This window comes from Vipera ursinii (genome assembly GCF_947247035.1).
Source record: "Vipera ursinii genome assembly, chromosome: 5".
Taxonomy (NCBI): domain Eukaryota; kingdom Metazoa; phylum Chordata; class Lepidosauria; order Squamata; family Viperidae; genus Vipera; species Vipera ursinii.
In genome coordinates, this window is record NC_139518.1 from 97,060,401 (window position 1) to 97,081,949 (window position 21,549).

Below are 21,549 nucleotides of genomic sequence, written 5' to 3' on the forward strand. Positions count from 1 at the left end.
AGCCAGCATATGAATACCTAAGAAACCAGATCATTCGAAGTGCCAATCAACAAGAGAACCAATCAGCTGCTCAGAATTTAAATATAGCTCCAAACGAACAATCAATCGCGCGACCAACTGACCAACCCTGCCACACAAGACACTTATAAGCTAAGGAGAACAGGACAAGGACATCCTGATGATGTTGTTGCCTAGTCCGGTAACGAAACATTCAGAAACTAAATCGAAACAAGCTCGGAGAGCAAACCACTGCCAAAATCTAAAACCTAATCTACAAGTATTTCCTATTATTTTGGTTGATTCTTATCTACCACCAATTCGCCTCGACTGAGTAGTTCTGATTCTTGCCGTGAGCTAGCGTGGATTACACTTGCACTCATTTGAACAACAACCTGGGTTCCCGATTTCTTGCGCCCGACTACAACCCCACACCGTTCCGCTGATCGCATTGCCTCTTGTCTGATCAGCGAATTTCCTCTACTCCGCGAACTTCCTTTTTGCTTTCTTTGACCCGTCTGAAGCCATCCGCCGTCCTAAGCAAAACAGCTTAGGAGCTGCTGGGTTGTAGGAAGGAATCTCAGTGGCGTCCACTCACTGGTGTCACAGGGAGCAGAAGTCAATTCAGGGGGTGAATTGCAAGCTTAGGCCAACTTTCCTTCTACGTGGGGCACCGGGGGGCTGCATACGTGTTGTTGAAAGAAAAATCAGGGGCAGTTCCAAGCTGGGAATAAAATGGAGGCTGCTTTTGAAAGAGGTTTCTTGTTTATTGATGAGCAGAACCCAACAACAGCATGCGGTTCTGGGACAGCTGACCATAATGGGAGTTGGGAGTAGGTGGATCTTTATGGGGCTCTGAGACTTTGAAGTGGAAATGTTTCCAGGCTGTGCAAGGAGGTGGGCCTTTGTGCCGTTTGCTGGTCTGATGGTGATGCATTAATTAATTAATTTATTTATTTATTTTAATTCCATTTATATCCCGCCCTTCTCCGAAGACTCAGGGCGGCTTACAAGCTTAGCAGTAGCCTTCATTCTATGTATATGCCTGCTTATTAGGGCTTTCACCCCCCCCCAAGCGGCATTATTACAAAGTCAGCTTAATTGCCCCCAACAATCTGGGTCCTCATTTTACCTACCTCGGAAGGATGGAAGGCTGAGTCAACCTTGAGCCTGCTGGGATGTGAACCTGCACTAATTGCAGGCAGCTGGTGTTACTTAAGGAGGCATTAGCCCACTGCTCCACCAAGGCTCAATTAATCCTGTTATGTCCTAAAGGCCCTGTTCCGTCCTTAGAATTTGGGTGGGGGGAATGTAAATTCTTAATCCCATCAACTGTGGGGGCTGAAGGCATTTTGCTTTCGAATGGTGTGGCCCAGTCTTTTCTGAAAGGATTGCCAAATCTGCATTTCTGTCTCTGCCCAAGATTTTTCCCATTTCTCCTGGGGGGAAATACAATATTCTGCCTCTTTTTTTAATACTCCCCCCCCCAAAAAAATGGCCTTCTCTAGGAGGGTGGGTGGGTGCTGACTTTCTACAGTATCTTAGGAAACCCTCAAGGCGTGTAGGATCAGCTTCAATACAAGGCCAGCCAAGTTGCAACTTGCTCCTACTAGGAATACAGGAGTAACATATATTGGTGACCCAAGAAGGAAAGGCAGAAAAGAGCATGAAGGAGGAGAATACACACTCTTTTTTTCTTGCTTTCCTCCCATCTTTCTTGCAACCACTGCTGTTATTGCAACTACAGGCAGCTCAGCAGAAATCATAAAACAAGAGTTTGCAATTACTCTGCTTTGGCAACGCCATTAAACTCCTATTTTCTTCACCCAGGCAGTGAGGAGTTTTGCGGCTTGCAACCTACAATGTGGAGTTTGTTTGTTTCTTTGTTTTTTTAAAAAAATACCCCCCTTTTTCTATGCTGGAATTTGCTAAAGAAATGCGGGACATCATAAAATTAATTAGCAACGGCAGGAAAGAATGAAATACAGGGCAAAATGTAAGTCTGATTATTAATCAACTGTAAAATAAATGCAATTAGGAAGCCTCCCAAGTAATTATATATATGGCTGTGCCCATGCAGAGGGATTTGTCATACACAAGCAGTTCATCATTCTGAGCACTTTAGAGAAATGTGTAAAACTCAGTTGTGGTTCAAGCTATTGGCACGCAGGCCAACTAGAAACATTAAAAGTTGTGAATTTGCGCCTTTAAACCAAACTAAGGCTAGTTCATTAATTTCCCCTCTTAATAAATTATCCATTTCAGCTCTTTTGGGCAACCACTGTGCTTGCAGAATGTATAATTAATGGAGATATGTAAAGATGCAGTCACCCAACTTCTAGTCTCTTAGGGAAAATCTGCAGAGGTTCCTCATAATAACAAATTTCACCAGAATTGATCATTTGCTAAAATCGAGAATCTGAGATTCAACAACGTCCCGGGGATTCTGAAGAGCAAAGACATAACACATTTTAGGAGCCGCTACTATCAGCCCCAACCCAGCCTGTTATTCCTGTTTCCTTCCCTTTAAAAGAAAATATTTTGCAATGGAGCAGTTGAGCAAGGAAGACAGCTAAGGTCTGAAAAGTCAGATGTGCAATAATTGTGTCCAAAGATTCAGCTAAAGTCATTCTGCAAAGGTTGACAGAAAGAGAACCCTACTTTTTTTAAAAAAAAAAAGGTTTTAGAAGTATTGTTGTTTTTAAAAAAACAACTAAATGGTTACTCGCTGAGACACTATTCCCAGTTTAACTAAGAGGAATTCTCAGTGGGAAACATTTGGGACTGATCTTTAAAAAGGAAGTAAAGGAGGGAAATAAAAGATTCAGCTGGTCGTATCCATTTCTAGATTTAAAGAGATATTTTAAACAAGGTTGCCTGCACTGGAAGCGCTTTGGGACGTATAAAGCTGAAGATTTGCAGTTCTGCCTTTTCCCTTGCGTTCCTCCCAGGAGCAGAGCTACAATCAAGGGCTCTGAAAGAGCTAGGAGCAAAATAAAACCCATCTCTTTTAAGGACGTTCTGTTTCTCCCTTGGAGAAGAACATCTGGACACTTTCAAAACTGCAGCTCCCAAATCCAGATATAGTTCATAACACCGTGGACGCAGTCTACCCTCAAATTTCTGGGATGGCAAGGACCTCTCTGGAAAACCATTTCCAAAAATGGACAGTCCACTCCATTCCCCAAGGTTCTGGAAATACAGAACATTCCTATTTTCCACCTCTGCATTGCAAGCCCTACGTCTCTAAGTAAGAAAGCGGGACGCCTTTGGAGATTTAAAAAAAAGAGCCCTGTAAATATAAACAAGAGATTTGGGACCTTGAGTTCCTGCGTTGTTGTTGTTTTTTTTCACTTGCTCTAAGCCTTTTAGCAAATCAAGGTCAGCCTTGGGCAAGCTGGTATACCACCTGCATATTTTTCTAGACCATAATATGCATGGTTTCCGACCCGGCACAGCTTTTCACAATCAGTTGAAGCTGTCTAAGTTCTCAACTTGAGCAAAATCTTCACTAAGATGCTAAATGAAATGTTTACTGCAAGGTTCCTCAACCTTGGCCTACTTGAAGATGGGTGGACTTCAACTCCCAGAATTCCCCAGCCAGCCTGCTGGCTGGGGAATTCTGGGAGTTGAAGTCCACCCATCTTCAAGTTGGCCAAGGTTGAGAAACATTAGCCTATTCTGCGGAGATGCTCAATCATCACAGTGACGGTTACCCAAAGGCATTTGGCCAACTGGACATTCTTGGTGTGTTTTTTTTTCTCCTTGAAAACATTTCTTCTTGAACTGAGGAAGCTTCTTGGATGAGAAGCAAAATGTTTTTAAAGAAAGAAAAACTACAAGAAAGTCCAGTTGCCTTTTGGAAACGTTATCTTTGGGATGACGTTCTATCGGTTTAGGATGTTAGGAACGCAGACATGACCAAGATGCAAATGAGTGCTTTTTATACAGAAGGGCTGAACGATAACTTTCCTCTTCTCTGAGCTGTTGTTCTCCTTTTAAATGTTAGCTAGGCTGAGCCCGCTTTAAAAAAACACGCTGTGGTTTTGCATCTCCGCCACCTTAAAACCACAACGTCTTTTTCAGCCTCTAAGTAAAGGGCCCTCAATTAATTGCAACTCTCCCAGAGAATGACTTTGGGCAAGTTTAGCAGTATAAACCTTATCTCCAAATACCTCTTGCTATGGATTGGTATATTTTTAATAAATCCTTTCTCTGTTGTACAGGACCCACAATGTTTCCACGAAGCGGATGGAATCAGGATGATTATCTGGATGCTTTCTGACACGGAATTTACCAACGTTTGGAAGCACGCGGTTGTTAAGAATCTCTGGAGGTTGGAGTCACAAAACAATTCAGCTTTTGTGGACGCTATTCTTGTATTTCCTCACTGTCAAAAGTTTAATAGGTCTCATTTCCTCCACTTCCTCCTTAATAGAAACCCAAGAACACAGTTAACACATAAGATGAACATCCGGCTGCCTCCCCATTTTGTGCAACTACACCCCGCCCTCTTTGAAAGAACAGCGGAGGTGGCTAACACCTCTTTGGTTCAAAAAAAGAGAAGCTACAGTCCGTGCGCTACAAGGGGTTAACTGAGCAAAAGCAGACGGGTGGCTATTTTCTGAAGAGCACTAATCCATAGGTTGGGCCACCTCACATCAAAGAAAACTTTGCATGGATGTTGCCATGATAAATTATGAGCTGTTCCAAAGTCTCCACTGGTTTAGCCTCCCAAAGTAACTTAAAACATGTAAATTCATGCTGTCTACCAGAGGTTTTTTTGTTTGTTTCTGCTATTTTTTTTTTCAGGCTGAGATCTAATCCTGTGCTTCGAATGTCATGTCAAGAACTGCATATCAAAAAGTAATGAGCGAGGCAAACTGAACGTCTATATTGACATTTCACCGAAATTAAAGATAGCTGATGCTCAACTGTGCATTATTATTGAAAAGACCATGGCTTATAACAGCTAGGGGAGAAGTGGAAAGATATAAAGGTGTATAAGTAGCGCAGGTCTCTCTACCCAAGGTGTGGCAATCTTATCCACTAATCCAAGCAATGAATGAATTCCAGTAAGAGGAGTAAAGTATATTTTAATGAGATCATCATGACTTATTAGAAACTATGATCTCATTGAGATTTACTCTACTCCTCTTCCTGGAATCACAGCCATGTGCAAAGCCAGGCCTACATGCAATCCTTAGACTAGCTTAGTGTTGCAACTGTGTCTTGCATTGAGTACAAATACTGGCTAGCATTAGCACATTCACCAAAACCTGAAGTCTGCAAAGCCTCCTTCACTGTAATTATGACTTAACCGAATAACAGAATTGGAAGGGACATTGGAGGTCTCCTAGTCCAGGGGTAGGCAACCTCGGCTCTTTTATGACTCATGGACTTCAACTCCCAGAATTCCTGAGCCAGCCATGCTGGCTCAGGAATTCTGGGTGTAGAAGTCCATAAGTCATAAAAGAGCCGAGGTTGCCTACCCATGTCCTACTTCAACCTCCGCCACCTGTCCCCCCCCCCGGCCAAACATTCCATGTATTCTGTAACATTACAACTGGCATGTAACAAATATGCATGCCAGCAACCTGATTCATCTCATATAACATAGGACAACAGAGTTGGGAGGAACCTTGGAGGTCTTCTAGTCCAATATCCTTGCTCAAACAGGAGACCCTATACTAACGTTCTGGACAAACGGCTGTCCAATCTCTTCTTAAAAACCTCCAGTGATGGAGCATCCATAACTCCTGAAGACAAGCCAATCAATCAGAATAGAGCTGGAAGAGAACCTGGAGATCAGTCAATCAAAACAGAGCTGGAAGGGACCTTGGAGGTCCTCTAGTCCAACCCCCTGCTCAAGTAAGAGATCCTATCCTTTCAGACAAATGGCTGTCCAATCTCTACTTAACAACCTCCAGTGATGGAAAACCCACAACTTCTGGAGGCAACTTCTGTTCCACTGGTTAATTGTCCTCACTGTTGGGAAGTTTCTCCTTAATTCCAGGTTGCTTCTCTCCTTGATTTAGTTTTTCATCTGTTGTTCCATGTCCTGCCTTCAGGTGCTTCGAAGAATAGCTTGACTCCCTCTTCTTTGTGGCAACTTCTCTAGTCTTGGAAGATTGCTGTTGGGCCATCTCTAGCCCTTCTCTCGGTTAGACTAGATATATCCAGTTCTTGCCACCATTCATCTTACCTTTTAGCCTCCAGCCACCTAATCTTTTCTGTTGCTCTTCTCAAAAATACAAAATGCTTCACGAATCTGTGTCTTCTGTCAGTGCAGTTATAACTTTAAGCCATGGCGAACTCCACAAAAACATTCATCCCTCTCCTGAGCCATTCTTAAAAGAGTTTAGCAGGATTAGTCTTTTATTTTTTTTGAACGGAGCCTCCAAATTATAACCTTCCACCACGCATCCCAAAACACAGTTTGCAAGAGTCATATTTTTAGTACTGCCAGCAACAATGCTATGATTTGCTCGGTGTCTTTCACTCTGCACAAGTATTTGCAAAAGATACAAAAAGGCATTTGCAGGCAAAACACAAGACACAAAAGGGTTTTATGGACTGAAACGCAATGACAAAATGTGTCTGGTATCTCCCATTTGGTTTTTAATCTATAAGCTTGACAGAATAAAGCTATCCATAATCACAATTCAGATATACAGACTACAATTTAATTAAGGTACTCTAACGGCTATGAAGTTTGGAATAAAACCTGGTTAAAACTACTGCCTTGAGGGATTGTTTTAAGGGAAAATTAGGGTCAACTGAAGTTAATTAGGAATTGAGCATATCTAGTTTATTGAAAGGAAGAACTAGGGGTGACATGACAGCAGTGTTCCAAAATTTAAGGGGCTGCCACAAAGAGGGAGATCAATCTAGTCTCCAAAACGTCTGAAGGCAGTCCAAGCAATGGATGGAAACTAATCGAGGAGAGAAGCAACCTAGAACTAAGGAGAAATTTCCTAACAGTGGGAACAATTAATCAGTGGAACGTCTTGCCTCCAGAAGTTGTGGGTGCTCCAACACTGGAAGTTTTTTTAGCAAAAGACTGGATATTCCATTCGCCTGGAATGGTATAGAGTCTCCTGCTTGGATTAGAAGACAGAATAACAGAATAACAGATTTGGAAGGGGCCTTGGAGGCCTTCTAGTCCAACCCCCTCCAAGATCCTTCAAGATCCCTTCCAACTCTGTTATTCTGTTGATTATTATACCATGTTACCCCTGTTCAATGCTCACAAAATGTCATTGGAGGAAAAGTGAGGAATCAGGTCAAAAAATGAAGCCTACTTTGTGAAAGTTCCTGTCAAAACCCAATGTATGTACACAGATGGGTTCTTGCTGACTTTCCCCCTTGGTGCGTGGACTCTGAGAGAAATGAAAACGGGAGCAGATGAATGAAGAATCTCCAGGTCCAGTTCACCAATTGTGGTTGGTCAAAGCGTGCCAAAATGCTGCTCCCAGTTTGAGGAACTTGTCTTCAGACTACAGCTAGGCCACAAAGGATTTCCTTTGCCAAAAATACACACAGTGATATTGGGGGGCACTCTACCATCCAAAACACAGTTCTGCAGCTGCTAAGACACTGTCCGTATGAGAAAGCCAAACATTGTGAGGATCTGGCTGAGTGGGTTAGGACGCTGAGCTTGTCGATCAGAAAGTCGGCAGTTTGGCGGGTCGAATCCCGAGTGCCGCATAGCAGAGTGAGCGCCTGTTACTCGTCCCAGCTTCTGCCAACCTAGCAGTTCGAAAGCAGGTAAAAATGCAAGTAGAAAAATAGGGATCACTACGGTGGGAAGGTAACAGCATTCCGTGCGCCTTTGGCATCTAGTCATGCCGGCCACATGACCACGGAGACGTCCTCGGACAAGCACTGGCTCTTCGGCTTTGAAACGGAGATGAGCCCCTAGAGTTGGAAACCACTAGCACGCAACCTTTACCTTTTAAGGGACCTTGGAGGTATTAAAGTCCAACTTTAAAACTTCCGTGCGCCTTTGGCATCTAGTCATGCCGGCCACATGACCACAGAGACGTCTTCGGACAAGCGCTGGCTCTTTGGCTTTGAAATGGAGATGAGCACCGGCCCCTAGAGTCGTAAACGACTAGCACAAATGTGCGGGGGAACCTTTACCTTTACTTAGATCTTAATTCTGCCATAGTTCCAAAGGAAAAAAAAAGTTTGGCTGAGAGGAGATTTTAGATCCTTGTCGGCCAAAATCAAAAGGTCAAGACAAAGTGCCCTTTCAGAGGAAACTTGATTGCATAGACACATCCATGCAATTGTCCTGGTAGCACTGCGTAAATGCTGGGCCCACTGACTTCTTCTGGGATGTCTTCTTCTCATTCCAATCCAGCTTTTGGTCCTGGATTTTCCTGATATCCAACAATCCTTTTGGGGGGGGGCCTTGCTTTGTTTTTGGATTTCAGCCCAGTCAACTGAAATTCTCCCAGGGCTTGCCCTATCTGAGTGGCGAAGCTGCAAGGTAGGGCTGAATTAGAGATAAGGCTTCCCCACCCTTGTGCTGATTCATCTTCCTTCATCAACACAGCTGTTCTGGCACAAGATGTTGATGGAAGCTGGAGCCCAATACATTTGGAAACCAGCTCGCCATATACCTCTATGCCCGTGATGGCGAACCTATGGCACAGGTGCCACGGGTGGCACGCAGAGCCCTCTCTGTGGGCACGCGCGCTGTTGCCCCAGTCCTGAGCCTTCAGCTGGGTTTTATAAAACCTTTTCGCTTTAGGCCTCCACTGCCGTGTACCCCCCAAAAAAAGAAGGTTTCAATCAATCAATTTCAACTTCTCACAGGGAAAAAAAAGTTATCGCAAAGTTGGAATTGATTGAACTTTTTAGTCCCACCCAGTCTGCCGTTACCACCGCAGCCACACCCACCCAAAGGACCACACCTACCCGGCACCCGATGATACATAAGTGGGTTTTGGGCTGCAGTTTGGGCACTCGGTCTCTAAAAGGTTCGCCATCACTGCTCTATACTATAGGACAGGTTGGGAAAGACCCAATAGATCTCAAAGATGCCTTTTTTTTTCAAAAAGGCAACTGGAGTTTCTTGGGGGGGGTTTTACTGAAAACATTTCACTTCTCCTCTAAGAAGCTTCTTCGGTTCAAAACCAAAGAAGCTTCTTGGATGAGAAGCGAAACATTTTTTAGAGAATCAAACTAACAAAGTCCAGTTGCCTTTTGGGGAAAAAAAACCACCTTTGGGACAACCATGACCTGGAGGATTGAGAATCTCCACAGCCAAAGATCCTGTATAGATCATGCAAACAATGATGAGCACCTTGTAAAGCAGATGTCCATGGAGATTCTCCGTCCTCCAGGTCATGGTTGTCCCAAAGGCGCTTTTTCAGGAGGCAACGGGATTTTCTTGTCTGTCTTTGAAGACGTTTCGCTTCTCATCCAAGAAGCTTCTTCAGCTCTGACTGGATGGTGGGGAATGGAAGGATTTATATTGCTTTATAAAGGTCCAGCTGTCTAGAAGGAGTATAAATCCTTCCATTCCCCAGTCAGAGCTGAAGAAGCTTCTTGGACGAGAAGCGAAACGTCTTCAAAGAAACACAAGGAAGTTCAGTTGCCTCCTGAAAAAAGCACCTTTGGGACTTCTGAAGCAGAATTTCCTTCCATGATCTTTAGATCTACTGTAGATCTTTAGATCTACTGCATTGGGGACATATGGGAAGGCAGACAGGGTCAAATTTGAGGGATTCTCCTGTCCTTTTCATCTAGAGCAGGGGAGTCCAACCTTGGCATCTTTAAGACCTGCGGACTTCCACACGCTGGCTGGGGAACCCTGGGAGTCAACGTCCACAAATCGTAAAGTTACCAAGGTTGGACATCTGTGGTCTAAAGTATAGCCTATCACCAGTAGCCTGTTACTTTGGATTATTTTTAGGAAAGATTCCATTGAAACCCAACAAACAGGAGAGGAGAACAGGAAGGGACCTTGTAGATTTTCTAGTCCAGCCCTAGCAGGGGGACCTATACTCTTAGACAAGAATAGAATAGAATAGAATAGAATAGAATAGAATAGAATAGAATAGAATAGAATAGAATAGAATAGAATAGAATAGAATAGAATAGAAACAGGAATAGAATAGAAACAGGAATAGAATAGAATAGAATAGAATAGAATAGAATAGAATAGAATAGAATAGAATAGAATAGAATAGAATGGAATGGAATGGAATAGAATAGAATAGAATAGAATAGAATAGAATAGAATAGAATAGAATAGAATATGGGAAATAGAAATAGGAATAGGAATAGGAATAGGAATAGGAATAGGAATAGAAACAGGAATAGGAATAGGAATAGAAACAGGAATAGAATAGAATAGAATAGAATAGAATAGAATAGAATAGAATAGAATAGAATAGAATAGAATAGAATAGAATAGAATAGAATAGAATAGAATAGAATAGAATATGGGAAATAGGAATAGAAATAGGAATAGGAATAGGAATAGGAATAGAAACAGGAATAGGAATAGGAATAGGAATAGAAACAGGAATAGAATAGAATAGAATAGAATAGAATAGAATAGAATAGAATAGAATAGAATAGAATAGAATAGAATAGAATAGAATAGAATAGAATAGAATAGAATAGAATAGAATAGAATAGAATAGAATAGAATAGAATAGAATATGGGAAATAGAAATAGGAATAGGAATAGGAATAGGAATAGGAATAGGAATAGAAACAGGAATAGGAATAGGAATAGAAACAGGAATAGAATAGAATAGAATAGAATAGAATAGAATAGAATAGAATAGAATAGAATAGAATAGAATAGAATAGAATATGGGAAATAGGAATAGAAATAGGAATAGGAATAGGAATAGGAATAGAAACAGGAATAGGAATAGGAATAGGAATAGAAACAGGAATAGAATAGAATAGAATAGAATAGAATAGAATAGAATAGAATAGAATAGAATAGAATAGAATAGAATAGAATAGAATAGAATAGAATAGAATAGAATCAGCATCAGCATCAGCATCAGCACTTAGACTTATATACCACAGTGTTTTATAGCCCTCTCTGAGTGGTTTAGAGAGTAAGCCTTTTGCCCCCAACAATCTGGGTCCTCATTTTACCGACCTCGGAAAGAAGGATAGGTTGAGTCAACCTTGAGCCGGTCAGCATCATGCTACCTAACTGCTGGCAGCGGGCAGAGTTAGCCTGCAATGCTGCCTTCTAACCACTGGGCCGCCACAGTCCATAATGAGGCATTGAATGAAGCCAAGCCAGTGACAGCACATGCATGATCTCAATCTCTAAGCACTTCCTGACTAGTTATTGTCAAGCTTCACCCCCAAAGACAGATGAGTCACTTAAATAAATTCATGACTACTCCAAAAAAATGTGAATATCAAGTCATTATTCACTGATGTGATGAGAAGTAACTCTTTAGAGGCAGGAGCGGTCTGGCTTCTCCCATCAAATTCATCATCAAGTTTTCGCCCGTTGATTATTCTTGTGAAAATTTTGCAACTGACTACATTACTTTCCTTTTCCTTCTCCGATACATTTCGGGTTGTCAATCTATATTTTTATTTCAAATTTTTAATGAATTTATCAAAATAGAAATATAAAATACAGAATACAAAGGGGAAAAAAAGAAAATAATTGTAAAATAAGGGAGGGAAAGGGGAAGAGAGAGAAAAATGTAAGGTAGAAGGGATAAAGAAAAAAAAGCATTGACTTTCAACTCCTTTTGCCGCCGTAGAATGAGATAATAACATAAAACCTCAACGTTTTCCTTTTGCATAATAACACATACTACCCATTTCTATAACAATAAACCTTTCTAGTCGGCAAAACCCCAAATCACAGTTTCATTTTTTTCCACCTCAAGCACATAAAGTCCGAAAGTGATTTCCAAGTAGAAACAAAATTAATGGTATTCTTTTGTTTAATCAAAGCAGTCAATTTGGCCATCTCTGCCAGCTCCTTCCACTTTTCTAGCCATTCGTCCATGGTGGGAATCAAAGAGTCCTTTCCATTTTTTTGTGGGTAAAAGTAACCTTGCTACCGTCAAGTTGTCCTTTAACTTATATTAAAGGCACTGTCCTAGAGGAGATCAACCCTCACTGCTCTTTAGAAGGCCAGATCCTGAAGCTAAAACTCAAATACTTTGGCCAGCTCATGAGAAGGAAGGACTCACTGGAGAAGAGCCTCATGCTGGGAAAGGTTGAGGGCAAGAGAAGAAAGGGACGACAAAGAATGAGGTGGCTGGATGGAGTCACTGAAGCAGTAGGCGTGAGCTTAGATGGACTCCAGAAGATGGTAGAGGACAGGAAGTCCTCGAGGAACATTGTCCATAGGGTCGCGATGGGTCAGACACGACTTCGCAGCTAACAACAACAAAGGCACTGTCAATTACTTGGGCATTACACAGTCAGGCATTGGCTAATTTTCCCAAGGGCTAAATTTAATCTATCACCAGATGGGCTTTGGGGAAATCCTTTGTAATGAGCTGTTTTAACCCTGTGATGAAGAGGGGGAAGACATTTCAATGCATTCTGTCCTTTGATCAATTTCAAACTGATTAACCAAGTGGATTACTCAGACCAAGTCATCTGAATATCTCAGAAAAGAATCCTGACCTTTTCAGGAGCGGACACCAATAAAACTATTTGCTTTCTCTGCCGAAGTTGGAAACGGTGGTGCAAAATGGCAAGAGTTATATTAGACACATTTCACTTTAAGAGGATTCTTGCCTGTCTAATAGATGGATTGGATTTCATTTATTGGGATCCCACTTCTATTCTTTTTTACAGACAAACACAAGGTGGTGAACGTATCCAAACAGGATTTCCTCCTCCTATTTTCCCCACAACTACAAGCCTACGAGGTGGGCTGAGAGAGAGTGACTGGGCCAAAGTCAACTTCATGGCTACGTTAGGTCTAGAACTCCTAGTCTCCTGGTGATTGGCCCAAAGTCACCCAGTCAGTTTTCATGGCTAAGTCAGGACTAGAACTCACCATCTCCCGGTGACTGGCCCAAAGCCACCCAGCTGGCATGCCTAAAGCAGGACTAGAATTCCCAGTCTCCTGGTGATTGGCCCAAAGCTGGCTTTCATGGCTAAGTCAGGACTAGAACTCACTGTCTCCCACTTTCTAGCCCGATGTCTTTACTACTAGACCAGGGGTAGGCAACCTTGGCTCTTTTATGACTCTGAGAGTTGAAGTCCACGAGTCTTAAAAGAGCCAAGGTTGCCTACCCCTGTACTAGACCAAACTGGCCCTCTAGATGCTCCTAAAGACATCCAATTCTTGCAGCTTTAAGTCTTGATTAACAAAACAAAATGAAAACCAAGAGGCATAAACAGCCAGCCTCTCAGTAACTGAAACACATAAATAAAGTAACTAGTCAAGGATTTTCTTTAGTTTCCGGTTCCGATCTATAACGAAATCCTCAAAACCATAGCCGCTGGTGGGCCCACGTCCATATTTAATAATCAAAATTAGAAATCTACAGAAGTAATTCACGGTTCAAAGCTGCAGCCTATATCGGTGAGTTTCGCGTCAGCTCGGGCAGAGAGAAGGTTGGCCTTCTTGCCGGTGTTAAAAAATATATACATATATTTCTTTAAAAGTTTCCAACCTGGCGGAAATGGCAAAGATCTCAGCGTATTTGAAAGACCATTCGCAACAGAGATATATTGTGGAGTGGAAAAAATGGATTGATTATATTCAGAATAAATATGGGACTAAAAAGTTTCACTTAGCATTTGAATAAGTATTGATGTGATATTTATATTGCTTGTAGTTATTTTATAAGAGTTAAAGTGCGATAGATTTAATAGTTTATTGTTGTTTGCATATGGTAGACTAGGATTGTTTTTACTGTTATACCTTGTATTTAGCTCTGGGAAGTCGGGGAGGGTGGAGGGGGAGGGAGGGAGGTGTTGGGGAGGGTTGGGAAGAGGGGAGGGGGTTGGGAGGGATTTTGTTTTGTTTTGGTAAAAATAAAATGTACTGTAAAACTTTTCAATAAAAAATATATATATATATACACATATTTCTATCGAACGGCTAAGGATGGAAGGAAATAATTTCTTTGTCCTCCACCAGCCCTCTCCAGTTCCGAAGAAAAAGCAGCTGATCTACTGCACCCAGTAAAAGAGAAGGAGACAGATATAAAAGGAAGACAGCTGGTTCACCCTTCTGTTTACAAAGATGCTCAAGGCTTCCTCCAGATTCAAAGGATTAGGTTCTGCACGCAATTCCCACATCAGGTTGTTGTTATTATTATTATTATTATTATTATTATTATTATTATTATTATTGTTGTTGTTGTTGTTGTTGTTGTTGTTGTTGTTGTTGTTGTTAAAGTCAGCTGCAACACATTGCAGTTGAACAGCAGTGCTTTCAACCCAAGTAATCAAGTCATTCAACAAGAAGCAAGAACAGACCAGAAGTGTGCAAGTTGGGGAAATAAAACAACCTCTTCACAAGCGCATGGGACAGCACAGGAGAAGAAACCCATCAGGACAAGAGTCAGCAGTCCCTCTGCATTTAAAAGACAAAGGCCGCTCTTTCAAAGACAAGGAAATCCACATTTTGGACAGAGGACCAAATGGTTTGAAAGAGGGGTCAAAGAGTAGGTCAAAACTGAACAGCCTTCTCTCAACAGAAGGGGAGGGATACACTATCATTTCCAGTCTACAACACAAGTCCTATCAACATTTCCAAGAAATGCTCCACACCCATTTGCACCACTCAGGTGACCCTGAGGACCACAGATAAAACTTCCAGTTGGCCTCTAAACAACTCTCTAAAAGAAGGCAAATGAGCAGCTGTCTACAAGGGGTATGAATCCTTCCATTCCCCCACCATCCAGTCAGAGCTGACGAAGCTTCTTGGATGAGCAGTGAGAAGTCTTCAAAGAAAAACAAGAATGTCCAGTTGCCTCCTGGGGAAAAAAAGCATCTTTGGCATGTGCAAACCATGGTATTCCCTGTAATACTCAAGGGAAATGAAAGTTGGACTTGGAAGATGGAAGAGATATAGACACTTTCGAACTATGGTGTTGAAAGAAGGCGCCTGAGAACACCTTGGGTAGCCAAGCAAGCAAGCAAATGGATCATCAAAGCAATCAACCCAGAGCTTTCACTCAAGGCATTAATGACCAGGCACTATTTATCCTCTTTTGGACACATTAAGCCAAGACCCAGTTCTCTGAAGAAAGTTCTGATGCTTGGAAAAGGTGGAAGGAAAGAGGAGAAGAAGATGACAGCCAGTAGCTACGGTGGGGATGAGTTCACCATTGGAAGAAGCGAAAGGCCTGGTTAGGAACAGATCTTCATGGAGAAAACCTGTCTTGGTTAAGAATCAACAATGACTTGATGGCAGATAATCAAAATCAACCAACCGAGCTTGATTGATCCAAGAAGCTGGTTAGCACCTGCACGGAGTTGAGCAAGGATTTTACAGGCCAACCTGGAGGCCAAACAAAGAAGCAGAAAGTGAAAGTTAGAATAAAGGAGGAAGTTTGCTTTCTGGCAGATTTAAGGGATGGATTCTGCACATCCTCCCCTTACGTTTAAGAGTTACTGAGAAAGCTACTTGCTGAGAAAGAGAAGGTTTTGGGAAAAATTAGTCTGGGAAAAAAAATATATATGAAACAATGCTTTACGATGCCACTGGGTGCCGAGCCCGCCACAAAACGAAACCTATATTTATCTCAGGAACAAAAAAAGAAGAAGAAGAAGCTGAATTATGCATCAAGGTTGGCTCCCAACAATAAATGCAGTCTGCTTTTAAAAAGGTTGATGAAGAGAAATTTTCATACCTCTGGCTTTAAACTGCACCTTTCAAGCCAAGCCCAACCTTAGCAACCGTGTTCAAATTCCAGAGTCCCCGTACCACTGCACAAAATTAACCCATCAAGCAATAGTTATTTTTCTATAGGTTGGGCTCCAGTTGTAAAGATGGGAACGCCTTCCAACCTGTTAATTGTTTGGTGGAGACTGAAGGGGGTCAACATCAGAAAGGGCTGTATCCCTTTTTTTTTAAACAGCTTCAATTTAGACCGGACTCATCGACCGACAAAGAGAAAAATCAGAGAATGCAGACAGGGCAGGATTTTAACGCATTTGCCATCTGGGGCTCAGCAGAAAATAAATTCCCCATCCTGCTTCCCGGTCTCCTTTGCGACTGTTCAACATTATCTTCACGCCATAAAACTTACCCTTTTATCCCCCTCCCCAGCCCTCTAAAAACCAATAAAAATCTTTTCAAAAAAACCCACAACAACTGTGACAAAAACAACTTAGGTAACAACTCGGTGGATTGTCACAAAAACTTTCGAAGGCTCACGGTGACAGCTGCTCAGAGTTATCTGGACTGGGAAATTAAGCAAAGTCCCAGGCCTACTTTAGGCATGGATAAGAGATCACGTCCGAGATTTCAGATCTGTGGTTAACCTGGGAAATTGACCAAAAAAAATCCTAAAAAAAAAAGGTCACAGCAAATCAATTCAATACCATTCTCAAAAAAAATGACAGTCCATGGGATTTCCTGGAGTTGAGGTCAGCTCAAGAGATTCTTTAGTTGCAATATACCATAAAAGGTAAAGTAAAGGTATAATCACTTTAAAAAGATTATCCTGCTATATTCTATTCTATTCTATTCTATTTTTATTCTCTTCTCTTCTAATTCTCTTCTATTCTCTATTCTATTATTCTATTCTCTGTTCTATTCTACTCTACTCTCTATTCTATTTTATTCTCTATTCTCTATTTTATTCTACTCTATTCTTTATTCTATTCTGTTCTATTCTCTATTCTATTCTACTCTACTCTCTATATTCTATTCTATTTCTATTCTAATTCTATTCGATTCTCTATTCTATTATTGTAATATTGTAATATTGTAAGCCGCCCTGAGTCTTCGGAGAAGGGCGGGATATAAATGTAATAAAAATAAAAAATAAAAAATATTATTCTATTCCCTATTCCATTCTACTCCACATTCTACTCTACTCTCTATTTTATTCTCTATTCTATTCTACTCTATTCTCTATTCTATTCTATTCTATTCTATTCTATTCTATTCTATTCTATTCTATTCTATTCTATTCTATTCTATTCTATTCTATTCCCTATCTTATCCTACGATGATACAGAGAGCTGTGAAAGGCTGTTTCTCCTCCAACAATGTCCACAGCAAAGATTCTGATTATCTGGAAGCCCTATTAGGGCCCTGCATCAATTTTCTTCTTCAAAGTTGACAAGTTTAAGATGTATATAGACTTCAACTCCCAGAATTCCCTAGCCACCCATCTCACAGTTGCAGCGGGTTTTTTTGGGGGGGGGGCACACACCCCACTGCAATACATTGACTGCCTTGCATCTACAAGGGGAGGCAAAATCTTGCAGTGTTAAGGCTACACAATCAGTCCCAAAGCTCAAGATAAGTTCAAGGTGCCTTCAATGGGACTCAAGGGGAATCTCATTCCGTAGGTTAATTAATCAGTCCATTGAAGCCAGTGCTTTTTTTGTAAAAGAAAAAGGAACTCACACATGTCATACAACCCACCTTGCCTACCCTACAAGGCTCCATCCAAAAAAGGTGCCGGAACTCCGTTCTGAGCGTTCTATGAAAAAAATAAGCCCTGATTGAAGCTATGTTCACAAAATCCACTTTATCCCGGCTACGAGGGGGGGGGGGGGAAATCCCACAAGCAGCATTTGCACAACCCTTGAGCTGATACGATCCCATCCAGGAAAAAAAAGTTAATTCAGGCACCAGGGGAAGTGGATAAAGTGATCTCAAGTTGTAAAACATACAGGAAGTCCTTGATTTACAAGAGTTTGTTTAGGGACTGTTCCAAGTTACAACAGCAATTGAAAAGAAAAAAAAAGAAGACTTATCACCATTTTTCGCCGTTGCAGCAGGGTGTGTGTGTGTGTCAAGTGATCAAAATTCAGCAACTTGACTCGTGTTTATGACGGCTGCAGTGTATGGGGTGGGGTGGAACACGATCCCCCTTTGGGACCTTCTGACAAGTAATGGGGGAGTCAGATTCACTTTTAACAACCGTGTGACTAACCTTTAGCAACTGGGGCAGGGAAGGTGGTAAAATGGGTCAAAACTCATTTAGCAACGGTTTGGCTTGCCAATTGTGGTCATGTGGAGGAGGACTGCCAGAACCAGGGCCTGATCAGGTCTGTCTACCGCTCGGAGGTCTCCTTCCCTGTCAAACAGGGCAGAAGAGACTCAAATTCCACTTCCATGAAATGGTTGGCCCTCACCTACGCCCACTTCTGCAGGTGAGCCACGCCACCCCAGAGTTTTGCAACATTAGGGGGTGCACAGCGGAGAAATCGGTCTGACCCGGCTCCCCGAAACTTACTAATGGGACTGCAACGGAAATATTGAGTGGATTTCTGGAGTTAACGTAACTATAATGATCAGAATAGAGCTGGAAGGGACCATGGAGGTCTTCTAGTCCAGCCCCTTACTCAAGCAGGAGAGCCTATACCATCTCAGACAAGCGACAGTCCAGTCGCTTTTTAAAAACCTCCAGTGATGGAAAGGCCACGATTTCCAGTGGCGAGCTGTTCCACTGAGTGATTGTCCTCGCTGTTAGGAACTTTCTCCTTAATTCCAGGTTGCTTCTCTCTTTGGTCAGTTTCCATCCGTTGTTTCTTGTCCTTCCCTCTGGTGCTCTGGTGAATAAGTTGACCCCTTCCTCTTCCTTGTGGCAGCCCCTCAAATATTGGAATACTGTTATCATGTGTCTCCCCCCCCCCCCCACGCCCCAGTCCTTCTTTTCTCTAGACTGGCCATTCCCAAATCCTGCAACCATTCTTCGTATGTTTTAAGTCTCCAGGCCTTTAATATCATCTTAGTTGGATTGGAACTGGACCAGAACAACAACAAAAAATGGAGATTTGAGTTACTTGTTTGCTCACTTAGAGAGCTTCCCCCCACACCCCATCCAGCTAGGTTTTTTTCTCACTCAGCCCAACCCAATTCACAGGATGATGATGATGATGATGATGATGATGATGATTGTTGGTTTTGTTTTGTTTTGTTTGTTTTGTTGTTATATTATTATTTGTTTGTTGTTTTGTTTGTTTTGTTATATTATTATTATTATTATTATATTATTATTATTATTTTATAAAACTTTTATTCATAAAACATGAAACTCAGTCAACTGAACACTCAAATTGACTGGCATTAATGGTTGACACAATTGCTGACATCATCATCATTATTATTATTATTATTATTATTATTATTATTATTATTATTATTATTATTATTTAGTTTATTTATTTTATTTTTATACCGTCCTTCTCCCGAAGGACTCAGGGCGGTGCACAGGGCAATAAATAATAATAATAATAATAATAATAATTATTATTATTATTATTATTATTATTATTATTATTATTATTATTATTATTATTATTATTATTATTATTATTATTATTATTATTATTATTATTATTATTATTATGGCTAAGTGAGCAGAGATCCTCATGCAAGTTGATGGTAATTCAGAGAAAATAACAGTGCATAAGGAAGCCACCAGAGTTTGACCTGGTCACCTCCAGATCTTTGCCAGGACTGGTACCAAACTTCCAGGATGAGAAGCTGCCACAAAAAAAGAGGGAGTCAAATTATGTCCCAAAGCACCAGAGGGCAGGATGAGGAGAGAAAAAAAAAATGGTTGGAAACTGATCAAAGACAGAAGCAACCTGGAATTAAGGAGAAACTTCCTGACAGTGAGGACAATCCACCAGTTGCCTCCAGAAATCCTGGACTTTCCATCACTGGAGGTTTTTAAGAAGAGGCTAGAGACAGTCACTTGTCAGAAATGGTGTCGGTTCTCCCGCTTGAGGGCTGGGGGCTGGACTAGAAGACCTCCGAGGCCCCTTCCAGCCCTTATTCTATTCTATTCTTTATCCGAAAGTTGCTTCTGAATCCCAGCAAGGAGATTCAAGAGTTTTTTTACAAAAGGGAGAGAGGAACGGGCAAAGGTGGAGGTTTGGAGGAAACTCAGGGAGTGGGGAAATAAATAAGGGGGAGGGGGAGAAGGCGGAGGGAGGAGGCGGCGGTCAGGATTGCGTTTTTCCCACGTTCAACCAGGCGAACCCGCAGGTTCAACCAAACAAGCATCCAGGAAGAGGAAGTTTCAGGTTAGATTTCTAACAAGCCAGGAAATGGGGAGGAGGGGAAGGGGGGGTTAAAGGAGCTCCGGAGAGAGAGAGGGGGGGGCGAAAAGGCGCCCCCCCAAAAGCAACCAAGCAACCAACCCAGATCCCCGCCGCGAACCTCGAACCGCGGTTCGAAACCGGTCCGAAACCGGAGAGCTCCCACGCCCCAAAACGTGGAGGGGGAAAAAAGGGGAGGGGGGGGGTCTTCCCACCCGCCGCCCTTCGGGAAGACCCGACGGCTTCCCTGCGGGCCCCATGGGCGCGGGCCGGGCCCCATGGGCGTTGTAGTCTCGCCTGGAAAAGGGGAAGGACGAGCACACGCTCGCACACACACACAGACACACACACAATCGGAGGAACAAAGGAAATCTCTTTTTCTCTCCTTCCCAAGGAGAGGCGAGGCTGGGCTTTAAAAGCCAAGGGGCTTCCAGAGGAAGGAAGGAAGGAAGGAAGGGACCCCCACCCACCCACCCATTGAAGGGGACCCCCCACCCACCCCAAAAATAAAGGGGGGAACCCAAAGAGGGAAGGCAGACGGACAGACGAGGCTGGGCTTTAAAAGCCAAGGGGCTTCCAGAGGAAGGAAGGAAGGGACCCCCCCCACCCACCCATTGAAGGGGACCCCCACCCACCCCCCAAAAAATAAAGGGGGGGGAACCCAAAGAGGGAAGGCAGACAGACAGACGAGGCTGGGCTTTAAAAGCCAAGGGGCTTCCAGAGGAAGGAAGGAAGGAAGGAAGGGACCCCCCCACCCACCCACCCATTGAAGGGGACCCCCCACCCCAAAAAATAAAAGGGGGGGCGAAACCCAAAGAGGGAAGACAGACAGACAGACAGACAGACGCCCGCCTTACCGCTGAACAGCCTGGCTGGAACTGGGCAACTTTGCCACCAAGTTGGCTCCGCTGGCTTTCTTCAGGCTGCTTCCAACCGGGTCCGACCGGGTCCCATCTGCTCCTCTTCCTCGCCACGCTCGGGTAGGGCGAGGAGGAGGAGGAGGAGGAGGAGGAGGAGGAGGAGGAGGAGGAGGAAGAGAGAGCTGGGGGGGGGGAACGCAGGAAAAAGCCGCCGCCGCCTCCGCCCTGCTGGCCGAAGCGAACCAGCCTCTCGGGGGCCGCTTGGCCCCGCCTGGTGACCGAGCCGCCCCGCCTGCTCGCCGGCGCTTCGGGCTTCGGATTCCCCGGGAGGAAGCCGTCCGGCAGCTTGGCGGCTGCAGCTTCGGGTTGGCCCGGGAAGCGTTTGGGCGGGGGGGGGGGGAGGAGGGGGGAAGGAGGGAGGGAGGGGAGGCCACGAGGAAAGCCCAACCTCTTTGCTAGCCGGGAAGTGGGGGGT

The 21,549-nt window shown here is 43.0% G+C and overlaps 1 protein-coding gene across 2 annotated transcripts in view; it reads right to left on the reverse strand.

Annotated features, from left to right (window-relative positions):
* The window catches only part of TSPAN14 (tetraspanin 14), a 64,147-nt gene extending 42,825 nt beyond the window's left edge, over positions 1–21,322 (reverse strand). The window contains exon 1 of one of the 2 annotated variants that reach the window (XM_083364266.1): positions 21,072–21,322. The gene's annotated coding sequence lies outside the window, so the exon portion shown is untranslated. Of the gene's footprint in view, positions 1–5,942; positions 5,982–21,071 lie in introns of those variants that run through there. The other variant, XM_083364267.1, reaches the window with a different exon arrangement.
* Between the last annotated feature and the right edge of the window lie 227 nt (positions 21,323–21,549).